We start from the raw sequence: 10,725 nt of genomic DNA, 5'->3' as shown, positions 1-10,725 counted from the left end.
CCTGCCCCCCCCCTGCCAGTCCCTGGGTCAGCTGACTCTATAATTAGAGGTTACCCCACCTGCAAGTGTCTCAGCAGACTACCTGACCTCTTAAAGTGGCAGGGACACCAAATCCCCCGCCCACTACCTGACCTCTTAAAGTGGCAGGCACACCAAGTGTCCTGCCACACACCTCTGATTGGCCAAGGGGCCCCAGCAGTCTTGCCCCTCCCCACAGATTGCCAGATGGCCCAAAATTGCATCTTAATTACCCTAATAAAGCCCGAAGAAGCCATTCATTCACATATTATTACATGTGGATTAATGGTTTCCCCAGGCTTAAACAGGGTAATTAAACTGCGGTTTTGGGCCACCCCCAAGGGTGGATGCTGCCAAGGGGCTGCACCAGGGTCCTGGACTGGCTCTGGCAGGCAGCTGTGGGGCTGCACTGGGGTCAGTAGAGCCCTGCACAACAAGCTAGGCCAGGGCTCTGTGGACCACAGTGCAGTCTCCTGGCTGCCTCCCACAGCTGACCTGGGACCCTGGTGCAGCTGTTTGTGCAGCATCCTCACCTCTTCCTGTGAGCAGCTGTGCCCTTCCTCCCCTCCCTGCTACCTCCACCCTTGCCCCTCCACCCTCATGCTCCAAGACTGTGGGGCTTCCCACCCTTTTCTCTGCTTATTGGTAAGTTTGGGGCAGGGGGGATGGCAATGAGGCAACCAAAATTGCAGAGCCCACTATGTTTTGTGGAGCCTACTCAATTTCACAGCTTCCACAAAAATCACACAATTTGGTAGGTCCCTATTTATAGACCACAGTAATACCTCTCTCATCCTTATTTTTGTAGGCTAAAACAGCAAAGGTCTTTTAGTCTCCACTCAGAAACAAGCTCAATGTTCTCTACTGACCATGCTAGAAGACTTTTCTGAATGCAGTTGAGTGAGTGTTCATCTTTCCTGCCCACAGGTAATTGGTATTTAACACAGTATTTCACATGAATTGCCCTGTCTTACACCACTAATGCTTCCTTATCTCTAGCAGAGGGAAACAGTTTCTGAGCAATTTTAGCATCTTGCTACAGCTCTAGAGATGTGAGTTTGAGATTCACCAAAGACTGTCCCCAGCTGTAAATGGGTACCTGGCTACTCAGGCTGGAGGGTGCCCAGATGTGATTCCCAAGTCTTTAGTTATTTTTTTCCAATCACAATTTGCTCAGAAGCCTAGCATATAATTAAGGTTGAGCCAATGGACCAGTAGTTCCAAAATAATTCTCTTCTCTTAACAATAGGTACCAGCCAAAATAACTTTCTTCTCTTAACAGTTACCATATTTGCCATACTACAGTTGCTGTATTACTTCAACTGTAAAGATATATTAAAAATACCTGGTACTGGACATGCAATTTCATGTGGCAGTTCATGTGCCAACTTCATGTGGCAGTTCTTTAGAGCATCTTTCAATGTTACTATTATTAGGAGTGCTTGAGATTTGCTGTCACCCTAATTTTTGTGTTATTTCCAACAGTGCTAAATGAGTTTAAAACATAACCAGATCAGAATATTAACAGATCTCGTTGCTAATGTGACTTGTTAACTGAATGAGAATCAGACAAGGCATATTCTAGTTTATAGGAAATAAGCTTCTCGTAGATATTTTCTCTTATACTTTACCTGGATTTTCTGGTCAGACAGCTCACTTAGCAAAGCCCAGCCCTAACCTAGGACTCATGTCTCTGCTGTTGATACTGTGCTATCCTCTTAATTAATGATGCATCACTGGCATGATACGAAAGATAATAAACCTGTCTTACATTTTTGGTTTCAACAGCACTGCATCAGCACTTCATTGCATTAAGAGACTTTTTCCTTTAAATAAGAAAGTGGAAGTTTATCTTCATTGCTGCCATTGTAATTTCACATCATGCTTGCCCTCAAAGAACAAGACAGGGAAATTGAGCATCAAGTAAAATGAAAGACAGGGAGTGTGGCAAGTGACCTGTGTCAAATTAGATTAGTGCAATAAGTCACTCATCCTCAAAACAGCCGTGGGACCTCCAAATCAGACTGTGACATTGCTACACAACTTAAAGAGTACAACAGAAAGCATGCGATGAAAGGGATAGCAGTTTGTAGTTATAGTTACTTGACAGCTATAATTCACCTGTAATCATGCTACTAACAAAGCAAACTCTAAACCAGTGGTTCTCAAACTTTTCTTTTCATAGACCACTTGAAAAGTGCTGAGGCTATCAGCGGATGACTTAATCTCCGTCGTCAGAAAAAATAAATCAAGTGCAGGGCCAAGTACAGATATTCTCAATTGTTCCACAACCTTTCTGCAGACCACCCGGATGGAGCTCACGGACCAGCGGTGGTCCACAGACCACAGGTTGAGAACCTCTGCTCTAGACCAAGCTCAAATAATTTTATCTAACTGCTCTGATTAATGAAATTTCTAGTGCAAATGCAGCAATACACATTGTGAATGTGCTTGTAAAAGCCAGCATCTTTTCTTGAGCTACTACCACAGTGTATTGTTTAGAGCAAGAGAATACGCCCTGAGATTCATTAATCCTAATCCTACACTGACTTTTTGTAGTACTTCATGTCACAACCCAAGGGTGTGATTTTTGTTTGTGTGTGCTTTGGCACTGCTAAATTATTCCCCGCCACTCGTAGCTTTCTTTGCAGGGTGCATTTCTTAGCTGCAGAAAGGAAATGCGCGTTGCAAGGAGTTCCCGCCATTTGTATTCAGATTCGTGCCCCACTATTGGCCAGTTCTAAATTATTCCCACGTGGCGGCTAGCGATTGGCTTGCTAGCTGTATAAGAGGCTTGAGTGGTTTCCGCCCAAGTTGGAGGACTCCACGACTATCAGTGAAGATCTCTAAGCGCTGCGGAGCCTATCGGACCCAGCGTGTATCTCAAGAAGGCTATGGGGGTCTGATCAACCTCTCGCCTCTCCCCGTCGCCGCCTGATCCCTCGACGTACCCTTCCCTGCGCGCTTGTTCCACGGAGCCTAGCAAACTTCGTGTGAGTGAATCCAGAGCTCTACCCGGGGTTCAAGTCCTGCAGTTCTTTTCTTCCCGTCGCCGAAACCCCATTGTGACGTACTCTCGAGGTTTTTGTTCATCTCCCGTCGCCGAAACCCCACTGCGACGTACCCTTATGTTCTGCAGGTTCGAGTTTTTTTTGTTTTGTTTTGTAACCACTACTCAAGCAAGTTTTCCTGCCTGCACCGCGACCATCTTTGGTGTAAGTAAAGTAATCTTAAATCAACCACTAAGCGTCCGTGCCTAATTCTAGCGTGCCGCCTGTCTTCCCCGACCCGGCGTGTCCGGGCTGCTGGCCGCAGCCCGCCGCACGAAAAACCCCCGAGGGCCTCGGACCGCTCCCGGCCCGCACACTTCATAGTGAGTCACCTTACTTCTGCTCCTCAGCTCCTCCACCTGTAAAGAAGAGGTAACAACCAACTCGGTACCTTTCAGGATTTGCACCACGATCCTCACATAGGTCCGATGTATACAGACTGCATTATCACTTAGCCTCCTCTAATAAGAGAGATGATCAAGATCTTTTGAGTCAATTATGAACAACATCTTTGGGAATAGGAAGTATGAAGGTATCACACACACAGGATAATTGAAGTCTTGTTACATTTCATCCCAAATTTCCATTCCAGTCTAAACTGTGCTATCACAGGTTGAATGCTGAACCTACAATATGGTTGAACCACTGAGCTTTCTTCTTTTGAAAATGGAAATTCAAAGCCACCTAAGTCGGGGGGGGAGGGGAGGGGGCACGTGCCCCCCCAGGGACCAGTCAGCAACTGGGGGGGGAGTCCCCCCCCCCCCCCCGTGGCCAATCTCCCTGTGGGCCCCCCTCCCCATCGCCTAAGCGGGGAGCGCGGCCGGTCAGGGGGTGCACATGCACCCCCGACGCGTCGCCACTAGCCCTAGCGGAAAGCGACAGAGACAACACCTGTGAGGAGACAGCTTTCGCCACACTTCATCCTTTCCACGACGTGCTACTTCAACGCAAACGTTTGCACGAGGGCATGCACACGTGACCACGCAAGATGCTCCGCGCAAATTAACTTAATTGCCACCACGGATGGCTTACAAACACCGCGTCACGGCAACCACCCTCACGAGCGCCTCTAATCCCTTGGCGCAGGGGTGGGCAACCTCCAGCACGGGCGGCACAGGACGGCCGAGCGGCGCGGGGACTTAACAACTGTCAAAAGGAGAGTAACTTGGCGCCAGCTCCCACGCAAATGACTCCCCAAATTGATGGTGCCCCTCAAACGAGGAGGCGAGGCCAGGGGGGACCCTCAAAAGCCGAGGGAGCAGGATGGGCCCCAGCGAGGCCACCTCAGGGCCCCACATCCCAGGGGGCTTCTCCCCAGAGCTGGGACAGGCCTGAGACCCCCCCCAGCTGGGGGCCCCTCAGCCAGGGGCTGCCCCAGCCTCGCCCCTGACACCGTGTCCAGGCCCCGGGCGCCTCCCCCCGGCGGGCAGGCGATGCCGTCCACGCTCAGTATCATCCCCCACCCCACAAAGCCCCCGCGCCGCCACCGTCGCTCACCCTGCTCCGCCATCTTCTCCCTCCCCCGCCTCAACCCACTGCAGCTGACTCGGGGCGGAGGGACTTCCGGCCGGCCAGAGAGGGAGGGGGAGTCGGGGCGGAGGGACTTCCGGCCGGCTGCCGGGGAAGAGGGAGGGAGGGGCGGAGGGACTTCCGTCCGGCAGAGGGGAGCTGCGGAGGTCGGGGCAGCTGCGCTTCCGCTGCAGTCGAGTGGTGCACGTGGGAGGGGCGGATTGGAAGGGGGACGGGGGGAGCAGCTGCCTCGGGGGAGTGGTGCACAGGGCAGTTTTTTTGGGTAGATCTGAGGTTTTTGAAAATGCAAGGAAGGAGGGATGCTTCTGTTCCCCCCGCTAGAGGGTGAAGCCTTGTTCACACGGTGCTTCTCCTGCAGGGCCTCCCAGGGGTGCGAGGAAGGGGTGCAGGGCATTAGTACATGTAGTGCAGCCGGGTGGGAGAAGGAATCTGGACCCTGACAACGAGCCAGAAATAAAGTCAGGTCTCCCCTTTGGTGCCTGCTGCAGCCAAAGTTTAACCCCCCCCTCCCCTCCTGCCTGGCAACAGTGTTTGTGGTGGGGGGCGCTGAGGAGTCTCCTGACATCATGGCTCATTGAATTTGAGGTCTTCATCCTCAGGGGTTAAGGACCCTCTCTCTTTTGAACCATCTTTGAACACACCCAGCAAGCTAGGTTTTTGGTTGGCCTAAGGACATCGGCAGGCAAGGGTCTTTGAGTCTCTTTCTATATGCACATTACCCAAAGACCCTTGCCTGCCCTGGTCAAGCCAGCCTTTCCTCTGCCGCTCTGCCCTGTTTTTGCTGCTCCTGGTAACGAAGCTCCTATTTCATAGCCCTGCGGGCTATTTTCAATTCCTTGCATTTGTTTCTGCTCTAATCTGAAACTGAATCATACAGCCCTAGATTCCCAGTGTATTGGAAAAGCTAGTTTCTTTTTTAACTTGAGAAAAACGTGTTTTGTTTAACAGGTGACGATGCACCTCGCCCTGGGCACCCCGCCTTTTCAAAGTCTAGATCTGGCTGTGAACGCAGCACGCGCTTTTTTTCAGGTACATAAAAACTAGAAGCTTTACAAGAGGCCTAGAGCTATATTATTCAGCTGAAGATCAAAGCAAAAACAAATATATGCATATTGGGACGCGTATGAATTCGCTGTGTTGTATGTCGTGTACAGAGCCAATCTTAGGCGTGTGCAGGGGCCAGGGCATATCAGCCTGTGCGGGGGGACATGGCAGTGGAGGGGTTGGCGAATGGTGGGGAGAGGGAGTTGGGAGCGGCTGGAGCAGGGGTGGGGGGTGGCCGGAGCAGCGTGATGGTGCCCTCAGCGCATGCCAATGGCACTATCTGCAGGGCCCCCCAAAGTATGGGGTCCGGGGCGGTAGTCCTGATTTGCAACCCCCCCCCCCCCCAAAGGGACGGCTCTGATCATGTATAAACATCACAACAAACTAGGCAAAAAAGAAAGAGATCGAGTGTGTTTCATTAGTCCTGTAGTCACTAGAAATATATGTACAGATCTCTTTCAGCTTCCTAAAACAAAATCTAGTCTTGAACATCATGACAGCGCAACCAATACTTCACTGAAACGTATTTTCATGCCTAAGTTAATGTTTTTAGCTAAAGACAGTCAGCAGGCCTCTGAAATAGGAACCACGTTACCAGGAGCAGCTAGTAGGCAGTGGAATTGCAAAAGAAAGATAGTTCAATTATTTGATCATAAGGGCCATTACAAAGGAAAGGAAGTTGTTTAACACCTGTGGTATGAAAAGTTTAGAAGGAATCGGGTAGATTATAATCAGGCATGAAAATAAGTGATGCCTTCACTGCTGCCTGAATAGAGATGCTGCTGCCACTGCCAGGCAGGTGACTTTAAACTTTGGGTAGACCAGGAATTAAAGGAGAGTGGGGAGTGACTGTGCCATTGCGCCTCCCCGCAATCTGCTCCTGGATCCTTTCAAGGGTGCTGTGGGGTGCCATGCAACGTTAGCACCGTTAGGTGTGCAGATGTGATTCACACGATAAACCCAGAGGTTTCAAATAGGTTATCCATAGTGTTGAAAAGATTCTGACTTGCTGTGGGCTTTCTGAGTTCTTTGCCACAAAACAATTATTCCGTAGTCAAAAACTTGGGTAAAAAGTAAGAGCTGGTGTTTTCCGAGGGCTGCCTAGAGCAGAATGAGAGATACCTTGAGTCTAAAAAGTTTGAGAACTACCGGAATGAGGAAACCACCATGAAGTAATAACACGAGTGACAAGAGAAATGATTATGTAAAGAATGAATAACACTAAAACATAAAGCAGCAAAGAAATGATCCTGAAGAACTGCTGTAATAAAAGTGCAAATAAATCATAACATAAGCACTAAATGCCCTGATCATGTGAATAGCTAAACACACACACACACGTGCACACACACAAGCTCTTTACATCCACTGCAGCACCAGTGATTTCTCTTAAACCCAGTTGCATTGACTCGAATGAGATTAGATGCAAGAGAGAGGCCAGTGTTTTTGATCAGTGGTTTTCAAATTGTGTTCTACCTGGGGTTCCAGGAGGAGGTCTTGGGGGCTCCATGGAAAAAAATTGGTAACAGCAGACAAGTTTGTAAAATATACTTATTGTTAATTATTTTTTGCAATTTTGCAATTTGACTCTTGTGTTTCACTTACATGACTGCCTTGTGCCTCCTGAGGCTGGCGGGGCACGGTGATCGCCCACAGGTGGCGGTGTCAGCGGCGGTGGCGAGTGGGGACCTCCTGCAGGCAGCCACAGTGATGTCAGCAGCGAGGGCAGGCTGAATGGGGACCCTGGCAGGTGGCCGCGGCAGTGAGGTGGGAGGTTGGCTATCGGTGACCAGACGCTGTCGGCAGCGTCGGCAGTGGGGGCTGGATGGTGAGTGGCTACCCCGCAGATGCCATCAGCAGCAGCCAATCTCAGGGGGGTGCACGTGTACCCTCATGCACCTTCTACGCACTGCCAATGGTGACTTATTGATAAAAAAAACATTAACTCAGTCTTCCTAACCCTTTCTGCTGAGACGATCCATGCCATATGTTTTATTCATAGGACAATAATACGATATGAGATTTGCCCGCCTTGTTTTGATGGACAGTTTACAAACAGAGGTACATGATCGAAATCTGGCAGCGATGTAGGCCTGGTGTTCCAATGTGATTATTCTGTCTCTGCATTGTCGTATTTCAATCGGTCAGTTGACAAGTGCCTTAATGTTAGAGCAGTGCTGAACTGTCTCTTAATATTTTATATTTTTGATTTACCAAGAAAAAGTATGGATTGGTGACTGAAAACAGGTAACGTTAAGAAAAGTAGTCAGGAAAAATGCCAGATTTCAATACAACAGGAAGTAATTACCAGTGCTTCTATTGTTATATGTGCCGGCATATCAAATCAGTCACAAGCTCTTTATCCAGTGAGCAATGAATCAAAAACCAAAACATAAGTACCATGCAAGCTACATTAACTATGGTTTTACTTGGACTGGTGATAAAAACAAGACAGATGGACAGTGTGTTGAGTGTGGACAAGTTTTGCCCGACAGCAGCCTGAATCCAGCAAAGTTACAAAAGCTTCTGGAGGCAAAACACCCACAAGTAAAAGACATGCATGGTGATTATTTTAAAAGGAAATGTAACAATTTTATTTAAAAAATCACTACCTTATGTTATTTTGTTGTTAAGACAACAGAAATGCTCTTGAAGGATTCATAAATTTATAGATGTTAGGGGCTGGAAGGGACCTCACGAGATCATCAGGTCCAGCCCCCTGCACTAGGGCAGGGAAGACAACTGGGGTCAGATGACCCCAGCAAGGTGTGCGTCCACACGTTTTTTAAAGATCTCCAGGGTAGGTGACTGTACCACCTCTGGAGGGAGTTTGTTCCTGACCCATGGCACTCTGGTCGTAAAGAACTTTTACTTATCTCCAATCTGAAGCAATCCTCAATCAGTTCGTGTTCATTGTTTCTTGGCTTCCTTTGGGGTGCCTTGGTGAACAGATGCTTCCCCAGACCCTGATGTATGCCCCTTATATACTTACAGGCTGCCACCACGTCCTCTCTAAGTCGTCTTTTCTCCAGGCTGAGCAGTCCCATGTCTTTCAGCTTCTCTTCATATGACCTGCTCTCCAGACCTCTAATCATGCGCGTGGCCCTCCTTTGGACTCTTTCAAGCTTCTCCACATCCTTCCTGAAGTGCGGCACCCAAAATTGGATGCAGAACTTCAGCTGCCGTTTCACCAAAGCTGAGTAAAGCGGGAGGATGACATCCTTAGTCTTGTTTCAGATGCATCAGTAGATGCACACCCGTGTTTGATTAGCTCTGCCAGCTATGGCATCGCATTGGTGGCTCATGTTCATTCTGTGGTCTGTTATGACCCCCAGATCTCTTTCAGTTGTGGTGCTGGCAAGCATAGTACTGTCAAGCCTGTAAGTGAGTTTTTTAATTGCTAAGGTGGATGACGCGCATATGATTGCTGAAAATTTAGGGAAGCCATGAACAAAAGGAATTTTAACTTGCACAATGGGTGAAAAAATTAAGAAAGCTCATTGCTATTATTCCTCTTGCAGACCATACAGTTTCTCACCACATCAAAGATCTTTCTGATCACTGGCAAGCAGAGGTAGTTGTATAAAAAATAGTCCTGTTGGGTTTTTTATTCAACTAGATGAATCTACCAAAGAAGAAGGATTGGCTATCTTGCTCATAATCGTGTGCTATACTTTTTAATCTTCTACATGCGGACCTGCTGTTGTGCTGCCTGCTTAAAACAAGTACAAAAGGCAAGGCTATATTCAATATCCTTAATTGTTTTATGCAAAAGAATATGATTAACTGGGAACTTTGTACAGATGTTTGTATCAACAGTGCAAAAGTCATGATGGAAAAAGTCAAGGGTGTGGTAGGGGGGTAGCGTGCATTAAAAATGTTGCCTCTCATGAAAAGCAGACATTGTAGTCTACATCGACATGCTCTTGCTAGAAAGGGTATGCCAAGAGAGCTTAAAATTGTGCTTGATGGGACAGTGAAAAATAAAGCCAGGCCTCTTCACTCCTGGGTATTTTCTGTTTTGTGTCATGGGCAGTGCTCACATGAGTCTTTTGCTACACAATGAGGTTTGAGGGCTATCCCATGGAAAAGTGCTTCTTCACGTTTATGTATTGTCAAAAGAGATGCATCTTTTTTTCTGACCACCATTTGATCTCTTTTCCAGAATTCATGACATTTTTTGGATACAAAAATTAGCATTCCTCACCGATCAGTATACTGAAATTGCAAATCAAGCTGTGAAACATCTCGTGCCCTTTGCCATGACCTATACGAGTGAGACTGGCTTCTCAAGACACAGCGCTACAAAGAACAAGTATTGGAACAGATTAGATGCAGCACCAGAAATGCGTCTACAGTTATCAGACAAGGTTCTTTGGGTGAATCCGATATCTTTTATTAGACCAACTAAATAGTTGGCGAATAATGTTTAAGCAAGCTTTCAGGTTCAAAAACCCTTCGTCAGGCTAAGGAAGTTTCAGCAGTTGGTGTGTGCTCTTCCTGGGTGGAATGAAAAGTAAAGAACCTAGAGGCTGGGCTGGGCTGCATCCAAGACAGGCAGTCAGTGAACATATAGATTGAGGAGTCAATGGGTGAGAGACAGGTTGGGTGGGGGAGAGAAGGGGGATGAAGAGTGGAGAAGTACCTGGGAAGTCAGCTGTCAGGCAGGTTATAATGTGTCATAGTCCTCATATACCATACTACAAGTTTTTCTTGTAGTCCTGTTATACCATTGTAGTCCTGTTATACCAATACCATCAAATCATTTCCGACAGGATCACAAGAAAAACTACAGACCTTGATCCCCCCACTACCTAACCTGGGGAATTTTTACATGCTCCCTAAAATCCACAAACAAGGGAACCCCGGCAGACCTATCGTATCCAACCATGGGAGCCTAACTGAAGAAATATCAGGTTTCGTTGAATCAATCCTAAAACCGCTCATCACCCACAGAGCAAGTTTTGTCCAAGGCGCTACAGATTTTCTACAGAAACTTAAAAACATAGACCACCTTCCCAGCAACACCCTCCTAGCGACTATGGACGTTACCAGCCTATATACCAACATCCCACACCAGGTT

General features: G+C 47.8%; 1 protein-coding gene and 1 long non-coding RNA gene across 4 annotated transcripts in view; one reads left to right on the top strand and one right to left on the bottom strand.

Annotated features, from left to right (window-relative positions):
• Nucleotides 1-4,639, bottom strand: part of INSIG2 (insulin induced gene 2) — a 20,927-nt gene extending 16,288 nt beyond the window's left edge. Inside the window, exon 1 of the mRNA XM_006017890.3 lies at nt 4,566-4,639. The gene's annotated coding sequence lies outside the window, so the exon portion shown is untranslated. The remainder of the gene's footprint in view (nt 1-4,565) is intronic.
• Nucleotides 4,640-4,715: 76 nt separating this feature from the next.
• Nucleotides 4,716-8,696, top strand: LOC112549267. Of its 3 annotated transcripts, none has more exons than XR_003092645.1 (4): nt 4,716-4,778; nt 5,547-5,627; nt 7,271-7,470; nt 8,637-8,696. It is a non-coding gene; the product is annotated as an uncharacterized LOC112549267 (long non-coding RNA). The 3 variants fall into 3 exon arrangements; XR_003092644.1 differs by adding an exon at nt 7,645-7,703 and having other exon boundaries at nt 4,722-5,627; nt 8,637-8,687; XR_003092643.1 differs by having other exon boundaries at nt 4,722-5,627.
• Nucleotides 8,697-10,725: the final 2,029 nt, after the last annotated feature.

Source organism: Alligator sinensis, unplaced genomic scaffold (genome assembly GCF_000455745.1).
Source record: "Alligator sinensis unplaced genomic scaffold, ASM45574v1 scaffold4_1, whole genome shotgun sequence".
Lineage (NCBI taxonomy): Eukaryota > Metazoa > Chordata > Crocodylia > Alligatoridae > Alligator > Alligator sinensis.
This window is presented reverse-complemented; position numbering and strand designations above follow the sequence as displayed.